Source organism: Mus musculus, chromosome X, assembly GCF_000001635.26.
Source record: "Mus musculus strain C57BL/6J chromosome X, GRCm38.p6 C57BL/6J".
Taxonomy (NCBI): domain Eukaryota; kingdom Metazoa; phylum Chordata; class Mammalia; order Rodentia; family Muridae; genus Mus; species Mus musculus.
The window spans coordinates 150,523,798-150,546,831 of NC_000086.7; the positions used below are offsets into that span (position 1 = coordinate 150,523,798).

Here is a 23,034-nt window from a genome sequence, read left to right on the forward strand (position 1 = left end):
CTATATTGGTTGCTGGGAAAGAGTCGGAAAATCTCCCCAGCAACCATAGTCGGGGCCAATCCGGAGTTGCTGCACCTTCATTAGACTCCTTCCTTGTTTCCCTCCCATACCCATTTCTTGAGGAACCAATCATTTTAGAATAGACATTGTTTAGATCTGGAAATCCCCTACTTCCTCCCTTCTCCTTTCCCCCTTAAGGACCTATAAAAACTGAAACCCCTTTGCCCTCCGGGTCGACTCCTCTACCCCTTCGTGGGATACGAGTTGTCCACAGAGCTCTGGCTTTCCCCGAATAAAGCCTCGTGTGGTTTGCATCAAGCTTGGTCTCTCGTGAGTTCTTGGGGGTCTGCTATTATCCCGAGGCCTGAGCGAGGGGCTCCTCTGGGAGTCTTTCAACATCATGCTAAGTAAATACAGTACAAGCAGTGCTTTAGGTAAATCACTAAATATATCAGTAAATCAAGATCTAATCATTGGTCTTTTCTACCTTATTCTACTTCGCATGCATATGAACATGCATACACACCGCACATGCAAAACTAGTAAAATACACAAGGTTTTCAAGTACACAAGTTTATGACTTCTCTTCCTCTAGAGGAAGTTCTTTTTCTCTTTTATTTTTCAGATTATATCATTTCTCCCTTCTCTTCCCTCTCTCCAAGTCATCCTCTATACCTTTCAAATTCATGGCCTCTTTTTTCATTTAATTGTTATTATATGCATATATGTAACACATCTGGAGACCATTACTGATAAGCACAACTGATCAAAAGGCAGAGAACAAGAGCTTGTGTGATGACCAGTCCCAACAGATACAGATCTACAACACACCTTGTGCACTTAACTCCTGCATACACAAAATAAGAGCATCTAACAAAGGCCGAGTACCGCAAAATTGAAAATGACTGACAGAGTGCTGAATTGCTGAATTCTGTATCTGCTTTACTCAGCAAATGCTAGAGACCCCAGGGATTCAATTCTTTTTTTCTTTCTCTCTCTCTCTCTCTCTCTCTCTCTCTCTTTCTTTTCTTTCTTTCTTTCTTTCTTTCTTTCTTTCTTTTTTTGTATAGAATAGACTTCATTCAGTGCACAGGGATGGGAGTTAAGAGGCAGAGAAAGGCAGAGAGAGAGAGAGTAGAGAAGTAGAGGCCAGTCATGACCACGGGAAGAGAGGGGAGAAGGGAATGGGGAAAGAGGGGAGAAGGGAAGAGCCCAGGAGGGCAAGAGAGAAACAAGAGGGAAACAAGAGAGCAAGAGCGGGATTCAATTCTTATTCTCTACCAAAGAATCCTTAATGGTGAAAAGTACTATAAATGAACAGAAGCATCAATCATGTAAAACATTTAGGAACCAAGAGTGGAGTCGTAACTTATGAACACAATATCTGGAGGGGAGGCTTTTTACTTGAGGATCAAATGTCATAAACTTTGTAGGTGTGAAGAAGCCTTTTGGCATACCATCTGTGCACTGAACATCCTCGGACCTTGATTAAACATCAGCAGTCTGTAACAGAAAAACTGTGGACCTCATATACATGATGAGTCTTAATCAGAAGGGCAGGCTTATTAATAACAAGAAAATCCATAAAATAAGTTGCTAAAGAGATACTATGAGTAATTGGTTCATGCTAATCCAAGTCTCATATATTTCTTTGGTCAAACTCTTCATGGTTACTTTACCTATAACTTCTGCTTTTTGTTATCATTGGAATGTTCTCTTTAAAAATAATAATGGAAACTGAAGAAGAACGAAGACCAAAAGTGTGGACACTTTGCCCCTTCTTAGAATTGGAAACAATCACCCATGGAAGGAGTTACAGAGACAAAGTTTGGAGCGGAGACAAAAGAATGGACCATCTAGACACTGCCATATCCAGAGATTCATCCCATAATTAGCCTCCAAACGATGACACCATTGCATACACTAGCAAGATTTTGTTGAAAGGACCCTGATATAGCTGTCTCTTGTGAGACTAGGCCGGGGCCTAGCAAACACAGAAGTGGATGATCACAGTCAGCTATTGGATGGATCACAGGGCCCCCAATGGAGGAGCTAGAGAAAGTATCCAAGGAGCTAAAGAGATCTGCAACCCTGTAGGTGCAACATTATGAACTAACCAGTACCCCGGAGCTCTTGACTCTAACTGCATATGTATCAAAAGATGGCCTACTCGGCCATCACTGGAAAGAGAGGCCCATTGGACACTCAAACTTTATATGCCCCAGTACAGGGGAACGCCAGGGCCAAAAAATGGGAATAGGTGGGTAGGGAAGTGGGGGGGAGGGTATGGGGGACTTTTGGAATAGCATTGGAAATGTAATTGAGGAAAATACGTAATAATAAAAAATATTTAAAAAAATAAATAAAAATAATAATGGGTACAATGTAATCACAATGAATAAGCTATGAGCAGATCAGGCATTAGAAGAAGGTGCCTATTCCATTGTAGTGAATTTCTAACTTTTGCTGAGTAACACCAGCACATAATTTAGCACTCTGTAAAACATTCCGATTGTTCCCGAATGCAGCCTTTGTTCGATGCTCTTTTTTCCCCTTGGGCTGAATGTATCCTATGCTTCACTTCTTAGCAATTATCATATATACATACATCATTTCTTACACATCTGCTCTTGCTCTGTACTAAGACATTAGTTTATGGAAAACAGAGGTCATTGCAGATATTTCTGTGGCATTTTGGACAAGAATAAATGACAATGTTGGCAAGATAGGGTCAGGAAGCTTCTTTCCCAGGCTTCTATAAGAGGACCATTTACTGAGGCAGGAGATATGACTGTCTACACCTAAGCTAGACAAGGACAATAACAACAGACATGCCAAAGTGGAAAGGAGGAAGAGCATGAGACAACTAAGAAATGCTAAGAGCAGGAGAAATAGTCTTTCCCAGGGAAGAACACTGCACTTGACTACTCAGTACCAATGATTAGCCCTGAAAACATACATATGAGTATAATTATATGGACTGATCAGGTTGTCTTTATATATTTAGGAATATATGTGTGTGTGTGAATGAGAGAGAGAGAGAGAAAGAAAGAAAGAGAGAGAGAGAGAACAGTTAAAGAGGCCAAGAATCAGAGAGAAAACAAGGGGTTCATATGAGGGGTTGCAGGGAAAAAAAGAAGGAGATAATATAATTATACAATTTCAAAAATAATTTATTATAAAAAGCCAGTCCTATCTATATGGAATATAGAGATATATAAAGACAAACAGAGATAGACCTTTTTAAGAACTTAGAAATAGGTTTCCAAGAACCATAGAGAATAGGGGTAGGAACACAGAATTCTAACTTTGGGATACTTAGGCAGTGTTACATTCAGAAAACCCAGTGAACCCTGCTAAACCTCAGATATCATAAACATTTTATGTTCTCTTTTAAATACATCCCTTTAACAGACACGTGTTGAATGCTTACTATACTGTACAATGTTTTAGATAGCTAGGGACAAATAATCCAAGAGCCCAGTTCTTGAAGAACTCTAAGTATTTTAAGAGGACAGGCATTGGTTACATGATGGGAGAGAAATACTGTAAGAGCCAAAAGTAGTATTTTCTAAATATGGCAGGGTAATTACAAATATGAAGTTATAGCTGTCAGGACAGTACACCCAAGGCATGCATACGCTCAAAACAGCTAGAATCCCAGCATGGTGAGGGAAGGTGGGCACAACCCCCACCCCAGCTGGGGGGCTACCAACAATGGTCACTTTCTTTAATATATCTTCAGGTAGGCGAACCAGGTTTCACTGTAGGACCACACAAATGAGAGCACTTAAATAGCACAGATTAGACTTGATTTTTTTTTAAAGTGTACAAAATGTTGGGTGGGTAGGAAGAGGTGCATGGAACAGGTTAGGAAAGGGCAGTGAATACGATCAAAATATATTGTACAAAATCCTGAAAGAACTAATACAAGTAAGAAATAACAAAATGACTACAAAGTAACAGTAGTACCAGCAAGAAAAGGGACAGGAATACAGATGCAACCAAGAAGGCATCAAGGAGGAAAAGCTTGTATCACATGGAAACAAAACAAGGATCATCTCTTAGATAGATGATACTTGAATTGAGTATTAAAGTGGGATTTAATAAGCTAAACCACAATGGCAATGCCCTTTTAAAAAAGAAGTTTGGGGAAAGCCGTTTTAAGCAAGGGGGGGGGAGGGGGAACCTGTACAAAAAAGAAACTACAAAAAAAATCACAAAGGCTATTTATTTTCAGGCTACTAAAGAAGGCATTGATAGTAGATTTTTATGTTCGGATATCTAGGATAAGAAAAACAACAGCTAGTAGGGAGGGTACAGATGATTAAGTAGAAACTATGGCAAGGACAATGTATGTTTTGAAAAAATTCACCCAGACAGTTGGGCTGCGGGTTCTTAGCAATTGTTCATTTGGACAGTGACATGCAGAAGAACTAAGGACCCAGTTCATCCACCAGAAAGGGAACTGGCAGATAATTTTGAACTTTCCATTCTCCTTCAACATCTAGGGAAGTCATGGCTTCTGAGTGATAGTAACTACTTTTATACCACCTAGATTTTATTGATATTACACACTATCAGGATTGCTCACTTTCCTCTTCATTATCTGGTATATTCATGTTTTAAACACCATTTTGAAATCTCGTCTGTCTGCTGCTGTGTTTCCTGAAGCACAGGAAGAACTTTTAAACATTTGCTTGCATCCATAAGGTTCCCCCTGCTTGTTCAATATGGAATTGAGAAAGAAAACATGTTCCTGCCAGGCAAATGGCAGACCTGCACTTCTTCCTCCACTCCTTTTTCATCCAATCCCCCTGTTTCATCCACACCTCTGCATACCTATGGCAGCCTGCCTCTCTCTCATCTCTAGTGGATTCCACAGATCTTCAGCTTCAAAACTCCCTCCCTCTACTTGTTACTTTGCCCCAGCCCCCAAATCCATCATGCACTCCCTGTAAAGCTACAGACATCTCTATGGTCAGGGAACCAAGTAGGCTTAACACCAGATCTTCACCTCTCCCTCAGATCCTCCAAATCCAACCTCCTACTCTCATGCCTAACTCTACAGGAGAACACCTGCCTAGACCTCCCTTCTCACCCTGCCCCTGTCTCCAGCGGATCCCACAGAGTCTCCCTAAAATCCCTCCCACAAATCTCTGCTATGCCTGGTCCTCTACCACCAGCAGGCACTCCCTGGGAATCCACAGGCCACACTGGACAGGTAAACAAGTTGGCAAATTGCAGATCTTCATCTCTCCCTCTGCTCCTTCAAGTCTAATCCCCTAGTCTCATTACCAGCTCTGCAGCAGAACACCTGCTGCAGTATCTCTTTCCCTCCTGACCCCATCTCCAGCGGATCATACAGACCTTTCTGCAAACTTCCTTCTACCCAAAATGGCTTTGTTCCAGCCCCCAACTCCAGAAGCAACCCCAAGACCCCACAGGCCATTCTGACAAGGGAAGCAAGTTGGCTAACTGCAGATCTTCACCTCTCCCTCCATTCCACGAAGTGTAATCCCCCATTCTCATCCCTAGCAGACCCTCTGGGGTCTGTATGATTCACTGTCACAAACTCTCTGCTGTGGCCTCTCCTCACCCTCTGCCCTCATTCCCAAGGGACTAAGCAGATCCTGGTGGAACACCCTGATTTCCTACTTCCTTGGAACCTTGAACTTCCCCTAGCCCATCTCCATTTCTACATGTCAGCTCCCAGTACCCAGAAACAGATTTTATCTAAAATCCCCAATACCCACACCTATCAGAGCCCCAGAAGATTTCCCTACCAGGCAACCAACACACAGCCACCACACTCTCTTAACAACCAGAAAGGAAACAGAAACCTCTACCCAACAGAGACAAGACCAGATATCAGGACCCAGAATAACAATCATCCCAGTCCCAGATGGCTAGAGGCCAGCATAAAAACACAATCAATAACAGCCAGGAGACTATGTCTCCACTAGAGTCCAGCAACACTACTTACCTAGCAGGCCCTCCCTGAGTGTTTCAACATGGCTAAAGCTCAAGACAAAGACCTTAAAGCAGCCTTTATGCATATGATATAGGTCCTTGAAGAGGAAACTATAAATCTCTTAAATAAATCCAGAAAAACACGAACAGTGGAAGGAAATAAAGAAAGCTGTTCAAAACCTGAAAGTAAAAACAGAATAAAGAAAACCAAAATCGGTGGGCCGGGGACAGCCAGCCACCGTCCGGACCGGAGGACAGGTGCCCGCCCGGCTGGGGAGGCGGCCTAAGCCACAGCAGCAGCGGTCGCCATCTTGGTCCGAGACCCGCCGAACTTGGGAGGTTGGTCTGAACGGGTGAGAGGGTGCGCCGGAGAACCTGACAGCTTCTGGAACGGGCGGAGGCACAGGGGCGCTGAGGCAGCACCCTGTGTGGGCCGGGGACAGCCGGCCACCTTCCGGACCGGAGGACAGGTGCCCACCCGGCTGGGGAGGCGGCCTAAGCCACAGCAGCAGCGGTCGCCATCTTGGTCCCGGGACTCCAAGGAACTTAGGAATTTAGTCTGCTTAGGTGAGAGTCTATACCACCTGGGAACTGCCAAAGCAACACAGTGTCTGAGAAAGGTCCTGTTTTGGGCCTTCTTCTTCGGCCAGGAGGAGGCCCAAATACAAGATATCTGCGCACCTTCCCTGTAAGAGAGCTTGCCAGCAGAGAGTGCTCTGAGCACTGAAACTCAGAGGAGAGAATCTGTCTCCCAGGTCTGCTGATAGACGGTAACAGAATCACCAGAAGAACAATCTCTAAACAGAGTCAACTATAACTACTAACTCCAGAGATTACCAGATGGCGAAAGGTAAACGGAGGAATCTTACTAACAGGAACCAAGACCACTCACCATCACCAGAACCCAGCACACCCACTTCGCCCAGTCCAGGGAACCCCAACACACCTGAGAACCTAGACCTAGATTTAAAAGCATATCTCATGATGATGGTAGAGGACATCAAGAAGGACTTTAATAAATCACTTAAAGAAATACAGGAGAACACTGCTAAAGAGTTACAAGTCCTTAAAGAAAAACAGGAAAACACAATCAAACAGGTAGAAGTCCTTACAGAAAAAGAGGAAAAAACATACAAACAGGTGATGGAAATGAACAAAACCATACTAGACCTAAAAAGGGAAGTAGACACAATAAAGAAAACTCAAAGCGAGGCAACACTAGAGATAGAAACCCTAGGAAAGAAATCTGGAACCATAGATTTGAGCATCAGCAACAGAATACAAGAGATGGAAGAGAGAATCTCAGGTGCAGAAGATTCCATAGAGAACATCGGCACAACAATCAAAGAAAATGGAAAATGCAAAAAGATCCTAACTCAAAATATCCAGGAAATCCAGGACACAATAAGAAGACCAAACGTACGGATAATAGGAGTGGATGAGAATGAAGATTTTCAACTCAAAGGTCCAGCAAACATCTTCAACAAAATTATTGAAGAAAACTTCCCAAATCTAAAGAATGAGATGCATATGAACATACAAGAAGCCTACAGAACTCCAAATAGACTGGACCAGAAAAGAAATTCCTCCCGACACATAATAATCAGAACATCAAATGCACTAAATAAAGATAGAATACTAAAAGCAGTAAGGGAAAAAGGTCAAGTAACATATAAAGGCAAGCCTATCAGAATTACACCAGATTTTTCACCAGAGACTATGAAAGCCAGAAGAGCCTGGACAGATGTTATACAGACACTAAGAGAACACAAACTGCAGCCCAGGCTACTATACCCAGCCAAACTCTCAATTATCATAGAGGGAGAAACCAAAGTATTCCACGACAAAACCAAATTCACGCATTATCTCTCCACGAATCCAGCCCTTCAAAGGATAATAACAGAAAAAAACCAATACAAGAACGGGAACAACGCCCTAGAAAAAACAAGAAGGTAATCCCTCAACAAACCTAAAAGAAGACAGCCACAAGAACAGAATGCCACCTTTAACAACTAAAATAACAGGAAGCAACAATTACTTTTCCTTAATATCTCTTAACATCAATGGTCTCAACTCGCCAATAAAAAGACATAGACTAACAAACTGGCTACACAAACAAGACCCAACATTTTGCTGCTTACAGGAAACTCATCTCAGAGAAAAAGATAGACACTACCTCAGAATGAAAGGCTGGAAAACAATTTTCCAAGCAAATGGTATGAAGAAACAAGCTGGAGTAGCCATCCTAATATCTGATAAGATTGACTTCCAACCCAAAGTCATCAAAAAAGACAAGGAGGGACACTTCATTCTCATCAAAGGTAAAATCCTCCAAGAGGAACTCTCAATTCTGAATATCTATGCTCCAAATACAAGAGCAGCCACATTCACTAAAGAAACTTTAGTAAAGCTCAAAGCACACATTGCGCCTCACACAATAATAGTGGGAGACTTCAACACACCACTTTCACCAATGGACAGATCATGGAAACAGAAACTAAACAGGGACACACTGAAACTAACAGAAGTGATGAAACAAATGGATCTGACAGATATCTACAGAACATTTTATCCTAAAACAAAAGGATATACCTTCTTCTCAGCACCTCATGGTACCTTCTCCAAAATTGACCACATAATAGGTCACAAATCAGGCCTCAACAGATTCAAAAATATTGAAATTGTCCCATGTATCCTATCAGATCACCATGCACTAAGGCTGATCTTCAATAACAAAATAAATAACAGAAAGCCAACATTCACATGGAAACTGAACAACACTCTTCTCAATGATACCTTGGTCAAGGAAGGAATAAAGAAAGAAATTAAAGACTTTTTAGAGTTTAATGAAAATGAAGCCACAACGTACCCAAACCTTTGGGACACAATGAAAGCATTTCTAAGAGGGAAACTCATAGCTATGAGTGCCTTCAAGAAAAAACGGGAGAGAGCACATACTAGCAGCTTGACAACACATCTAAAAGCTCTAGAAAAAAAGGAAGCAAATTCACCCAAGAGGAGTAGACGGCAGGAAATAATCAAACTCAGGGGTGAAATCAACCAAATGGAAACAAGAAGAACTATTCAAAGAATTAACCAAACGAGGAGTTGGTTCTTTGAGAAAATCAACAAGATAGATAAACCCTTAGCTACACTCACTAAAGGGCACAGGGACAAAATCCTAATTAACAAAATCAGAAATGAAAAGGGAGACATAACAACAGATCCTGAAGAAATCCAAAACACCATCAGATCCTTCTACAAAAGGCTATACTCAACAAAACTGGAAAACCTGGACGAAATGGACAAATTTCTGGACAGATACCAGATACCAAAGTTGAATCAGGATCAAGTTGACCTTCTAAACAGTCCCATATCCCCTAAAGAAATAGAAGCAGTTATTAATAGTCTCCCAGCCAAAAAAAGCCCAGGACCAGACGGGTTTAGTGCAGAGATCTATCAGACCTTCAAAGAAGATCTAACTCCAGTTCTGCACAAACTTTTTCACAAGATAGAAGTAGAAGGTATTCTACCCAACTCATTTTATGAAGCCACTATTACTCTGATACCTAAACCACAGAAAGATCCAACAAAGATAGAGAACTTCAGACCAATTTCTCTTATGAACATCGATGCAAAAATCCTTAATAAAATTCTCGCTAACCGAATCCAAGAACACATTAAAGCAATCATCCATCCTGACCAAGTAGGTTTTATTCCAGGGATGCAGGGATGGTTTAATATACGAAAATCCATCAATGTAATCCATTATATAAACAAACTCAAAGACAAAAACCACATGATCATCTCGTTAGATGCAGAAAAAGCATTTGACAAGATCCAACACCCATTCATGATAAAAGTTCTGGAAAGATCAGGAATTCAAGGCCAATACCTAAACATGATAAAAGCAATCTACAGCAAACCAGTAGCCAACATCAAAGTAAATGGAGAGAAGCTGGAAGCAATCCCACTAAAATCAGGGACTAGACAAGGCTGCCCACTTTCTCCCTACCTTTTCAACATAGTACTTGAAGTATTAGCCAGAGCAATTCGACAACAAAAGGAGATCAAGGGGATACAAATTGGAAAAGAGGAAGTCAAAATATCACTTTTTGCAGATGATATGATAGTATATATAAGTGACCCTAAAAATTCCAACAGAGAACTCCTAAACCTGATAAACAGCTTCGGTGAAGTAGCTGGATATAAAATTAACTCAAACAAGTCAATGGCCTTTCTCTACACAAAGAATAAACAGGCTGAGAAAGAAATTAGGGAAACAACACCCTTCTCAATAGCCACAAATAATATAAAATATCTCGGCGTGACTCTAACGAAGGAAGTGAAAGATCTGTATGATAAAAACTTCAAGTCCCTGAAGAAAGAAATTAAAGAAGATCTCAGAAGATGGAAAGATCTCCCATGCTCATGGATTGGCAGGACCAACATTGTAAAAATGGCTATCTTGCCAAAAGCAATCTACAGATTCAATGCAATCCCCATTAAAATTCCAACTCAATTCTTCAACGAATTAGAAGGAGCAATTTGCAAATTCATCTGGAATAACAAAAAACCGAGGATAGCAAAAACTCTTCTCAAGGATAAAAGAACCTCTGGTGGAATCACCATGCCTGACCTAAAGCTTTACTACAGAGCAATTGTGATAAAAACTGCATGGTACTGGTATAGAGACAGACAAGTGGACCAATGGAATAGAATTGAAGACCCAGAAATGAACCCACACACCTATGGTCACTTGATCTTCGACAAGGGAGCCAAAACCATCCAGTGGAAGAAAGACAGCATTTTCAACAATTGGTGCTGGCACAACTGGTTGTTATCATGTAGAAGAATGCGAATCGATCCATACTTATCTCCTTGTACTAAGGTCAAATCTAAGTGGATCAAGGAACTTCACATAAAACCAGAGACACTGAAACTTATAGAGGAGAAAGTGGGGAAAAGCCTTGAAGATATGGGCACAGGGGAAAAATTCCTGAACAGAACAGCAATGGCTTGTGCTGTAAGATGGAGAATTGACAAATGGGACCTAATGAAACTCCAAAGTTTCTGCAAGGCAAAAGACACTGTCTATAAGACAAAAAGACCACCAACAGACTGGGAAAGGATCTTTACCTATCCTAAATCAGATAGGGGACTAATATCCAACATATATAAAGAACTCAAGAAGGTGGACCTCAGAAAATCAAATAACCCCCTTAAAAAATGGGGCTCAGAACTGAACAAAGAATTCTCACCTGAGGAATACCGAATGGCAGAGAAGCACCTGAAAAAATGTTCAACATCCTTAATCATCAGGGAAATGCAAATCAAAACAACCCTGAGATTCCACCTCACACCAGTGAGAATGGCTAAGATCAAAAATTCAGGTGACAGCAGATGCTGGCGAGGATGTGGAGAAAGAGGAACACTCCTCCATTGTTGGTGGGATTGCAGGCTTGTACAACCACTCTGGAAATCAGTCTGGCGGTTCCTCAGAAAATTGGACATAGTACTACCGGAGGATCCAGCAATACCTCTCCTGGGCATATATCCAGAAGAAGCCCCAACTGGTAAGAAGGACACATGCTCCACTATGTTCATAGCAGCCTTATTTATAATAGCCAGAAACTGGAAAGAACCCAGATGCCCCTCAACAGAGGAATGGATACAGAAAATGTGGTACATCTACACAATGGAGTACTACTCAGCTATTAAAAAGAATGAATTTATGAAATTCCTAGCCAAATGGATGGACCTGGAGAGCATCATCCTGAGTGAGGTAACACAATCACAAAGGAACTCACACAATATGTACTCACTGATAAGTGGATACTAGCCCAAAACCTAGGATACCCACGATATAAGATACAATTTCCTAAACACATGAAACTCAAGAAAAATGAAGACTGAAGTGTGGACACTATGCCCCTCCTTAGAAGTGGGAACAAAACACCCATGGAAGGAGTTACAGAAACAAAGTTTGGAGCTGAGATGAAAGGATGGACCATGTAGAGACTGCCATATCCAGGGATCCACCCCATAATCAGCATCCAAACGCTGACACCATTGCATATACTAGCAAGATTTTATCGAAAGGACCCAGATGTAGCTGTCTCTTGTGAGACTATGCCGGGGCCTAGCAAACACAGAAGTGGATGCTCACAGTCAGCTAATGGATGGATCACAGGGCTCCCAATGGAGGAGCTAGAGAAAGTACCCAAGGAGCTAAAGGGATCTTCAACCCTATAGGTGGAACAACATTATGAACTAACCAGTACCCCTGAGCTCTTGACTCTAGCTGCATATGTATCAAAAGATGGCCTAGTCGGCCATCAATGGAAAGAGAGGCCCATTGGACACGCAGACTTTGTGTGCCCCGGTACAGGGGAACGCCAGGGCCAAAGGGGGGGAGTGGGTGGGTAGGGGAGTGGGGGTGGGTGGGTAAGGGGGACTTTTGGTATAGCATTGGAAATGTAAATGAGCTAAATACCTAATAAAAAATGGAAAAAAAAAAAGAAAACCAAAATTGAGATAAAGCTCAAAATGAAAAATTTAGGAAGCACAGAGATAAGCCTCAGCAACAGAATACAAGAGATGGAAGAGAGAACCTTAGGTCTTGACAACATAATAGAAGAAACGGATACCTGGGTCAAAGGAAAGGTTAAATCTAAAATAGATAGATAGATAGATAGATAGATAGATAGATAGATAGATAGATAGATAGATAAAAATGAGGACCAAATACAAAACAAACAAACAAACCAAAAACCTCCTGACATAAAACATCCAGGATATCTGGGACACTACAAAAGAACTATATCTAACAATAGTGGATACGGAGGAAAAAAAATACCCAGATCAAAGGCACAGAAAATATTTTCAATGAAACCATAGCAGAAAATTTCCCCAGTTAAGGCATTCAATGGCTATCAAAGTATAAGAAACAAACAGGAAAAAAAAACCAACCCAGGTCAAAGGTACAGAAAGTATTCCCCAGGCATAGAAAATTTCCCTAAACCTAAAGAAGGAGATGGCTATTAAAGTACAAGAAGCAGACAGAACACCAATTAGATTGGAGCAGAAAAGAAAGCCCCCTTGCTATGTAATAATTAAAACAGTAACCATACAGAACAACATTAACAACAGCAACAAAAGAATATTAAAAGCTGCAAGGGAACAAGATGAAGTAATGTATAAAGGTCGACCTATTAGAATCATACCTGACTTCTCAACGGAGGCTCTAAAAGCCAGAAGGGCCTGAACAGATGTGTTGCAGACTCTAAGATACCACTGATGCCAGCCCAGGCAACTAAGCAAAACTTTCAATCACCATAGATAGAAAAGATAAGACTTTCAATGATAAAACTAAATTTAAGCAACATCTATCTACAAGTCTAGCCCTACAGAAGGTACTGGAAGGTAAACTCTAACCTTACGAGGTTAAGTGCATCCAAGGAAACACAGGAAATAATGCCAGATCAGCAGAGTCACAAGAAGAGAAACACACATACACAAACACACCATGACAATGATCACCACCACCACCCACCACCAATAGCAACAAAAAACAGGAATGAGACAGGAATGAAAAAATGATTAGTCATTGGCATCTCTCAACATCAACTGTGTCAGTAAGAAGACACAGACTAACAGAATGTATGCGAAAAAAAACAGGATTCATCCTTCTGCTCCATCCAACAAGCACATCTTAGCACCAAGGATTGACACCACCTCAAGGTAAAGGGTTAGAAAAAGATAGCCCAAGCTAATGAACCTAAGAAACAAGCTGGTATAGTCATTTTAATTTCTAGCAAAATAGAATTGAAACCACAATTGATCAGAAGAGATAGGGAAGGACACTACACACTCATCGAAGGAAAAAGCCATCAAGGAAACCCTGCAATTGTTAACATCCATGCCCCAAACACAAGGATACCCTAGTTTGTAAAAGAAACACTATTACAGCTTAAATCACATGTTGACTATCACACACCGATACAGGAGACTTCAATACTCAATTCCCACCAATATACAGGCCAAAAACTAAACAGAGACATAGTGGAGATAAGTGCCATTATAAACCAAATGCACCTAACAGGTATGTACAGAAGATTTCACCCAAACACAAAAGAGTATATCTTTTAATCAGCAGCTCATGAAACTTTTTCCAAAATTGACCACATTCTTGAACACAAAGGGAACCTCAAGAGATACAAGAAAATTAAAATAACTGCCTGCATCCTATCTGACCAACTCGGATTAAAGCCTTAGAAACTCTTGAAAATTAACAACTCATTACTTATTAAAATATGGGTCAGGTGAATGACAAGATCCACCTGATCATCTTGTTAGATACAGTAAAGGGCACTGATAAAATCCCTTTGTGATAAAAAGTCCTAGAGAGGTCAGGGATCCAAGGGATCCCTTAGAGGGATCAACATAATAAAGGCAGTTTATAGCAACTCTATTACCAACATCAAATAAAATGGAAAGAAACTCAAAGCAATTCCACTAAAATCAGGAACAAGACAAGGTTGTCCACATTTTCCATACCTATTCAATATAGTACTTGACATCTTAGCTAAAGCAGTAAGACAACTTAAGGAGATCAAGGAGATATGAATTGAAAAAGAGGTATTCTACAAATGATTATTTGCAGATGATATGATAATCTACATAAGTGATTCTAAAAATTTCCCCAGGAAACACTTATAGCTGATAAACACTTTCAGCAAATGACAAATGGACTAAAAAAGAAATAAGGGAAACAACACCTTTCATAATAGCCTTAAATAATGTAAAATATCTTGGAGTAACTCTAACCAAGCAAGCTATTGGAGAAGATATCAGAAGGTTGAAAGATCTCCCATGCTCATGGACCAGTATTATTAACATAGTAAAAATAGCCATCCTATCAAAAGCAATCTACAGATTAAATGCAATTCCCATCAAAATTATAACACAATTCTTCAAAGATCTTGAAAGGAAAATTTCAGCTTCATATGGAAACATAAACACACACACAAACCAGGATAATTAAAACAATCTGCTAGAGGTCTCAAAAATCTCTGATTTCAATTTGTATGATAGAGCTATAATGTTTCTTCACAGCAATGGAAACCCTAACTAAAACATGTAGTAATAAAAAACATCCTGGTTTTGGCAAAGCAGACATATAATCAAGGGAACAGAGTAGAGGAGCTGACCTTATGCTGCATACTCCGGGTTTCCAGGCTTGTGCGCTTCCAAGTTCTCCTGTCTCCACCTCCCATTTCACTAGATTCACAGATGCCTACCACTGTATCCAGCTTTTTATGAGGGCTCCAGGACTCAAACTCCAATCATTAGGCTAGCTCAGCTAATACCTTTACCCACTAACCTATCTCCCTGGCTTGACAGTAGAGTTTCTAAAACTTATTTTTAGATATATTTTTATTTTATCTGTGTGAGCAGTTTACCTGCAAGTATGTAAACATATCACATGTGTGTAGTTCCTGTGGAGGCCAGAAGAAGGCATTGGCGTGGTGGCACACGCCTTTAATCCCAGCACTCAAGAGGCAGAGACAGGTGGATTTCTGAGTTCGAGGCCAGCCTGGTCTACAGAGTGAGTTCCAGGACAGCCAGGGCTAACAGAGAAACCCTGTCCAAAAAAAAAAAAAAAAAAAAAAAAAGGAGGAGGAGGAGGAGGAGGAGGGGGAGAAAGAGGAGGAGGAGGAGGTGGTGGTAGCGGCGGCATTGGATCCTCACTCCAGGTGATCTTGAGCTATCATGTAGGTGTTAGAAATTGAATCTTGCGGGCTCTCTGCAAGAGTAACAAGTGCCTTTAACCACCGTCTCTCTCTAGCCCGCAATATTTTTAATGAGATATGTAGCTGTAGGTATCATGACCAGGCTGGCTTTGAAATCAGAGAAATCTTCCTACCTCTGCCTCCCGAGTTCTAGCATTAAAAGAGTAGGCTACTACACTGGGCATAGTAAGATATTTTTTATTAGGTATATAAATTACTTATAAAAGAAAGTATTCTTTCTTAGCCTGTCATGTAACACCTTACCTCCAATACCAAGTTTATATACCTGTGAAACAATATTTATAAGACTCTGAGTTGGAAAAGATTGAACTTTGAAATTTCATCAAAGATCACAAGTAAACTCTCAATATTACCACCATTTTAAGAACATCAATTGCTAACACTGAAAAGGGAAGAAGTACAGATATAAAGAATCAAGGACTTCATGTGAAAAGCTGTTAGAGACCTAACTGCCACTACTGAATAAATGGCCTGGATATTAAATAATTTTACTGGCTTGTTCTATCTACAAGGACAGGTGTTTTATTTAAATTAACCTAGAAATTGCAGACCAGTTTCACAAGAATAAGGAACATACCAGAAGCAGGATTATAAGGAACCCCAAGAAGAGACTACTTGCTGACATTAACCCTAGAATCTGAGTACATATTACAACCAACAAAAGAGGAAGCTAACAGTGAGCCTAAGCCACAGAGTACCCATGTATCTTTTTCAATTATGATTTGTGATAAACTATTAACACTATCATTAACTGCTGCCGCTTTTAGAGGAAATAGTTGATAACAAGTATAAGAATCTTTTAAAAGTTCAGATCCGGAAGGACACAAACAAAATAAAAGACATGAATTAGAAGGAGATTAGTAGGAAGTGGGTGGACAGGGGAGGGAGAAAGATAAGAGTGTGGGGAATGAGAGCAGTCAGAATGCATGGCATTTAAGAAATTGTTAAAGAACGAATTTAAGTTATAAAACATTCATGTGCTTAAATAATAGCATTCCTTAAAAAAACAAGAGTAATATTTGTGTATTAAAGGTAGTGATTGTGCAATTATATAAATATACAAATAATTGTTGAATTGTGTATTTAACATGAGTTACATGCTTTTTAATTAGCTTATAAACTAATGGTTTCCTTACAGTACTTTCATACATACTTTGCCTTGACTGATTCTACACTCCTTCCCTCCCATTTCTAGGCCGCTCTATTTTCCTGCTGTACCCTTTTATGTCCAATATTTTCCTTCTACTTTAATAACTCATGTGTTCTATTATCTTCCACACCCCACCTCTTGAAGCTTCCTTTTCTCTTCCTAACTTCATGGTTTAAAAATTATGCTTCAATACACTGCTGGAAAATTCTGGCTAAAAACAATATAAAACACATACAATACTTTGAGTGCTAGGAGAGTCATTGCTGTGTAACTAACTGCACTATAAATAACTGAAAGAGCCAGCTCACTATAAAGTCTATTCAACTACACATCATCAGAATGTTTGTGTGTGTGTGTATAGCGAGGATGATATTAGAAATGCAAATTGGAGGAATTCTCAAGCAGACAGAAAGTCAACCAAAACACAGAACAAGTTAATCCAAGTAGATCAGGAATTGTGGAAAGGAGTGAGTACCGCATAGACTTGGGACTGGAACTAGGTCTGTTCTCCAGCAGAATGGTCTTGCAGGAAGATGAGAATTACATAACCAAAAGAGAGGAGAAGAGGAAGAGAAAAGGAAGGGAAGTGAAGGGAGGAGGGAAGCCACTCATCCTCAAGTACTCCCCTGGACCAAGAGAGGACAAAGCGGGCCTTGAGCTACCATGTGGGTGCTGAGAATTTAATCTGGGTCCTCTCCATGAGCAGTAACTGCCCTTAATTATGAAACCACCACTCTACCCTCCAATACTTTTTTCTGAGTCAAAGTCTCAGTATGTTGTAAATGGAACTTCGAATCTCCAGATGTAATTGTCATCTCAAAGGCTTACCACCTCAGTCTGCTAACCTAGGTCTAGTCCTGGAAGTTTCTACATTCCATATAACATAATCTAGGCCTAGAATGTTTTCAGCCTCTGAAACTTGCTGCTGAATAAGCTCACCCTTTGTAGTTCCTTTTGAGCACTGGCTAACTAGGTCAACTCAGCTGTTTTGGCTCAAAACTCTTCTCAAAGCTGGCTGATACAATCTGGCTTCTCTTAGTCTCTTATGAATTGCTCTTCTTGCCCTTATCCTAACTTTGGCAATAATGTTCTAATCTTCTGGCTCCTTCTCTTTCTTTGGCTTGTTCTCTCTTCAACCTGTATTTGTACAGCTGTCCTGGTAAAACTGCCTGCTTTCTCTGCACTTCCTCTTAAGTAGCTTCCTTTTTCTTTCTCTGCTTGTGAGAGTTGGGCCTATCCTATTCTGTCAAATCTTTCTCTGATTCATCACTTTGTCTGTCCCTCAATTAAACATCACTATCAAACTTGGGTGCATCCTTCTACAAACTAACTTTTCCTTCAATGATTGGGATTAAAATGTGTGCTAAGGGCTGAGCCACACCACAACTAGAAACAGGGTTTTTTTTTTCCTTCCTCCTCCTGTCTCTGAGTTCTGTGATTTAGAGGCATGAGCTACCACACTGGGGCTTAGTAAGATATTTTATTAGGTATATAAATTACTTAGAAAGTAATCTTTCTTAGTCTGCCACAGAACTCCTTAGTTTTAACTTAAGAATCCTTCCCAATAACCTGGGAAGCCCCCATTTCTATCACTGTGTCACTTAACAGTCTTCCTCTTCACTATTAAGAGGTGTGCCAGTCTGGGTGGGTTTTAGCCTCCCAGTCCTTTCCAAAGCATAGGCAGAATAGGGTGGGAGGATTGGAAAACATGTACGTGAATATAGAAGGCCTCTCCCCACCTGCACCCACCCACCCCCCTTTGGAAACAGGATCTTACTGAATAGCTCTGGCTGTCCTGGAACATACTCTTTATACAAAAGTGAATCCCGATTCAGAGATCTGCTTGCCTCTGCCTCCAAAGTGCTGGGATTAAAGGCGTGTATCACTATGCCCAGCCAGCATGCCCTTCTTTGAGGCTTCTTTTGCTAATGATTTTAGACCCTTCTCAAGTTTCTTAGGATCTAATGGAGGGAAAAGACAAAAAATAATTGAGTATATAGTGTGATAAATTCTGGGAGGAGCAGTGTTCTAAAAGAGTGATTAGAGCCAGTGTAGAGTTAGGAAGAGTTTCTAAGGGGTAATAATCTTAACTCAATGCAGTAAATGGTTCACTAGAGCACTGGAGGTCAGAGTTACTACAGACCTAATTATTACACTGACTGATTGATTGCTTGATTTTGTGAGGGGAAGAAGCATGTGGGCCACAGCATGTGTGGAAGAGAGAGGGCAATTTGCAGGAGTTGGTTTTCTCTTACTACCACATGGTTCTTAGGGATTAAACTCAGCTTGTCAGGCTTGGTGGCAAGCACCTTTACCCATCAAGCCATCTTATCTACCTGCTGTATCTCTATTTTTCATACTTTCCAGAAGAATTGGAAATCATCTTCAATTGTTAAAAGACAAATACTCTGAGATATATCCACATTTTCCTATTCTATGTAGTAAAACTTTTAGCACTTAGCACACCAATGCTACAGTATCACAATGGTTGGCAAACAGCCAATATTTACTGAATTAATGAACAAATCCAGACAAATATCACACACACACACACACACACACACACATACATTTTAATAAATGTTTCGGCTAGGTTCATATCAATTTGAAATCAGCTCTGAAAGAGAGAACCTCAACTGAAAAAAACACCCCTACGACTGGCTTATGGGGAAACCTGTAGTATGTTTTCTGGATAGATGATTGACAGAGGGTAGAGCTCAATGTGGCCAGTGTCACTCCTGAGCTGATGGTTCTGGGTACCACAAGAAAGCAGACTGACAGAGGGGTCAGGGGCACAGCAAGAAAACCCACAGAATCAACTATCCTGGCTCATAGTGGCTCACAGAGACTAAAATGACAATTAGGGAGCCTGTGTGAGAATGATCTAGTCGTTCTGTATATATACTACAGTTGTATAACTTGGTCTTCTTATGGGACTCCTAACAGTGGGAACGGGAACTGTCTCTGACTCTTTTGCTGGCTTTTGGGACCCCTTTCCTCATACTTGGTTGCTTCCTCTGGCCTTAAAACCACAGGAGGTGCCTAGTCTTACTACAACTTGATATGCCATGTTTAGTTGATTTCCATGGGAGGCCTGCCCTTTTCTGAAGAGAAAAGGAGGAGGAGTTGTTGAAAGGGAGGCAAAGTGAGGGGGCACTGGAAGGAGAGGAGGGAGGAGAAACTGTGATCAGGAGGTAAAAATAAATAAAGGCAAAGAAGGGAGGGAGGAAGGAAGAAAGAAAGAAGAGAGGAGATGAGATAGGAGGGGAAGGGAGGAGAGAAGAGAAGAGAAGAGAAGAGAAGAGAAGAGAAGAGAAGAGAAGAGAAGAGAAGAGAAGAGAAGAGAGCAAAGTAAAGCAAGCAAACAGGCTGAGCAACCTAGCAATCAGCACTTCTTCCCGGCTTCTGTATCAATTTCTACTTCCAGGTTTCTGCCTTGAGTTCCTTCCTTGAATTACCTTAGTGATGAACTGTGATGTGGAAGTATAAGATGAAATAAATTCTTTCCTTCTCAAGTTGCTTTTTGGTCATGGTGTTTTATCACAGCAACAGATACCCTAATTAAAACAATATACATACTTCTTAAAGGACTGCTACAGCTAATGACCTAAAGGCCTACAAAAACACAATAATATGAATGACATCTTTGCAATGATCCAAAAGTATATATGCTATGATAGTCCCATTTTATAGACAAGGAGTCAGGAGTTAGAGAACCATACAAATATAATATAACATAAAATAATTCAGGTGACTGTAACCCCAGAACACATCCCTTTATACTGCCAACTCATCCCAACAATGGGCCAAACGTAAATCTAGTGGTTCAGATGAAGAATAGGCAAATGATCAAGAAATATATGAAAAGATATCCAATCTTATTAATAATTGAGGAAAAACAAGTGAAAACAGAGACTCCCATGTTTAGTACCTATAGACTCACACACAGACACCCCACTGGTGGGAAAACATACCATACACATAGGACAAATTAGCAATATCAAAATTGAAATCTCTTTATACTTTTGTATAATTGATTTATTTTATATGTGCATATGCAGGAAGGGGAACCATAGAACACCTGTAGATATCGGAGGAAACTGGGGTTGGTTCTCTCCTTCCAATATTACATGGTTTCCAGGAACTGAACTCAGACTGCCAGGCTTACTCAACAGACACCTTTGCCTGATGAGCCATATTATAGGCCCAGGAATTTTCTTTTTGTGCAAATAGTTTCACAATTATCCAAAGTTATTTGTTACAAAGTTATTCCTTTTTTTAAAGTTATATATTTTCTTTATATACATTTCAACTGCTATCCCGAAAGTTCCCTATACCCTCCCTCCACCCTGTTCCCCTACCCAGCCACTCCCTCTTCTTGGCCCTGGCATTCCCCTGTACTGGGGCATATAAAGTTTGCAACACCAAGGGGCCTCTCTTTCCAATGATGGCCGACTAGGCCATCTTCTGATACAAATGCAGCTAGAGATACGAGCTCTGGGGGTACAGGTTAGTTCATATTTGTGTTCCACCTATAGAGTTGCAGACCCCTTCAGCTCCTTGGTTACTTTCTCTAGCTCCTCCATTGTGGGCCCTGTGTCCCATCTTATAGATGACTGTGAGCATCCACTTCTGTATTTGCCAGGCACTGGCATAGCCTCATACGAGACAGCTACTCCATTGTGTAAATTTACCACATTTTCTGTATCCATTCTTCTGTTGAGGGACATCTGGGTTCTTTCCAGCTTCTGGCTATTATAAATAAGGCTGCTATGAACATAGTGGAGCATGTGTTCTTATTACCAGTTGGAGCTTCTTCTGGGTATATGCCCAGGAGAGGTATTGCTGGATCTTCCAGGAATATTATGTCCAATTTTCTGAAGAACCTCCAGACTGACTTCCAGAGTGGTTGTACAAGCTTGCAATCCCACCAGCAGTGGAGGAGTGTTCCTCTTTCTCCACATCCTCGCCGGCATCTGCCGGCATCTGATTTTTTTATCTTAGCCATTCTGACTGGTGTGAGGTGGAATCTCAGGGTTGTTTTGATTTGCATTTCCCTGATGATTAAGGATGTTGAACATTTTTTCAGGTGCTTCTCAGCCATTCAGTATTCCTCAGTTGAGAATTCTTTGTTTAGCTCTGAACCCTATTTTTTAATGGGGTTATTTGAATTTCTGGAGTCCAGCTTCTTGAGTTCTTTATATATATTGGATATTAGCCCCCTATCTGATTTAGGATTGGTGAAAATCCTTTCCCAACCTGTTGGTGGCCTTTCTGTCTTATTGACAGTGTCTTTTGCCTTACAGAAGCTTTGCAATTTTATGAGGTCCCATTTTTCAATTCTTGATCTTACAGCACAAGCCATTGCTGTTCTGTTTAGGAATTTTTCCCCTGTGCCCATATCTTCGAGGCTTTTCCCCACTTTCTCCTCTATTAATTTCAGTGTCTCTGGTCTTATGTGGAGGTCACAAAGTTATTCCTAAAGGAGAGGGGTAATCCCTGGGACTGTCCTACATTCCCACCCACGAGGGTGTGTTTAATTATAATACCTTTGGATTTAATACTGTAACTCCACTAAATAGTGGGCTTTTATGGAAAGACCTCCATTAGTTATTGGCATATGGCCATAGTTCCATTGCCCTAGCCTTAGGAAAGGCATGGGGAATACAATATAAGAGAAAATATTAAAAGGGGTAGAAAACAGAGAAACTAATATTTTAGCTGTATGTTCTAAGATGTACAGGAGAGTGTGGGTTCTGGGAGCATACTGTCAACTTTGTAGCCGAGGTATGTACTTTGTAGATGTGCAATTATTAGTAGCCCACCCTCCCAGTCTTAGGGTCTTTATCTGTGACAGAGATAACTGTGCCTCTGTCTTAAGATTCTTTTTTTATGTGAATAATCACTTTATTATCTGACTGTTGAAATTAAAATTCTTTAGTTTTGAAAAATAAATATAGATATACACCTGAGAATAAGACCTGAACATCTGTTTCTAGAATCCAATCCATTACAAATTCACACAAACCAGCCCAGTGCTGTGGGTTTCCTTCTACATGACCACAATGACATCAGCAGCCTTCTTTCAAATGATTT

The 23,034-nt window shown here is 40.6% G+C and overlaps 1 protein-coding gene across 14 annotated transcripts in view; it reads right to left on the reverse strand.

Annotated features, from left to right (window-relative positions):
- Apex2 (apurinic/apyrimidinic endonuclease 2) overlaps positions 1-23,034 on the reverse strand; it is a 161,233-nt gene that overhangs the window by 96,824 nt on the left and 41,375 nt on the right. The window lies entirely within an intron of this gene.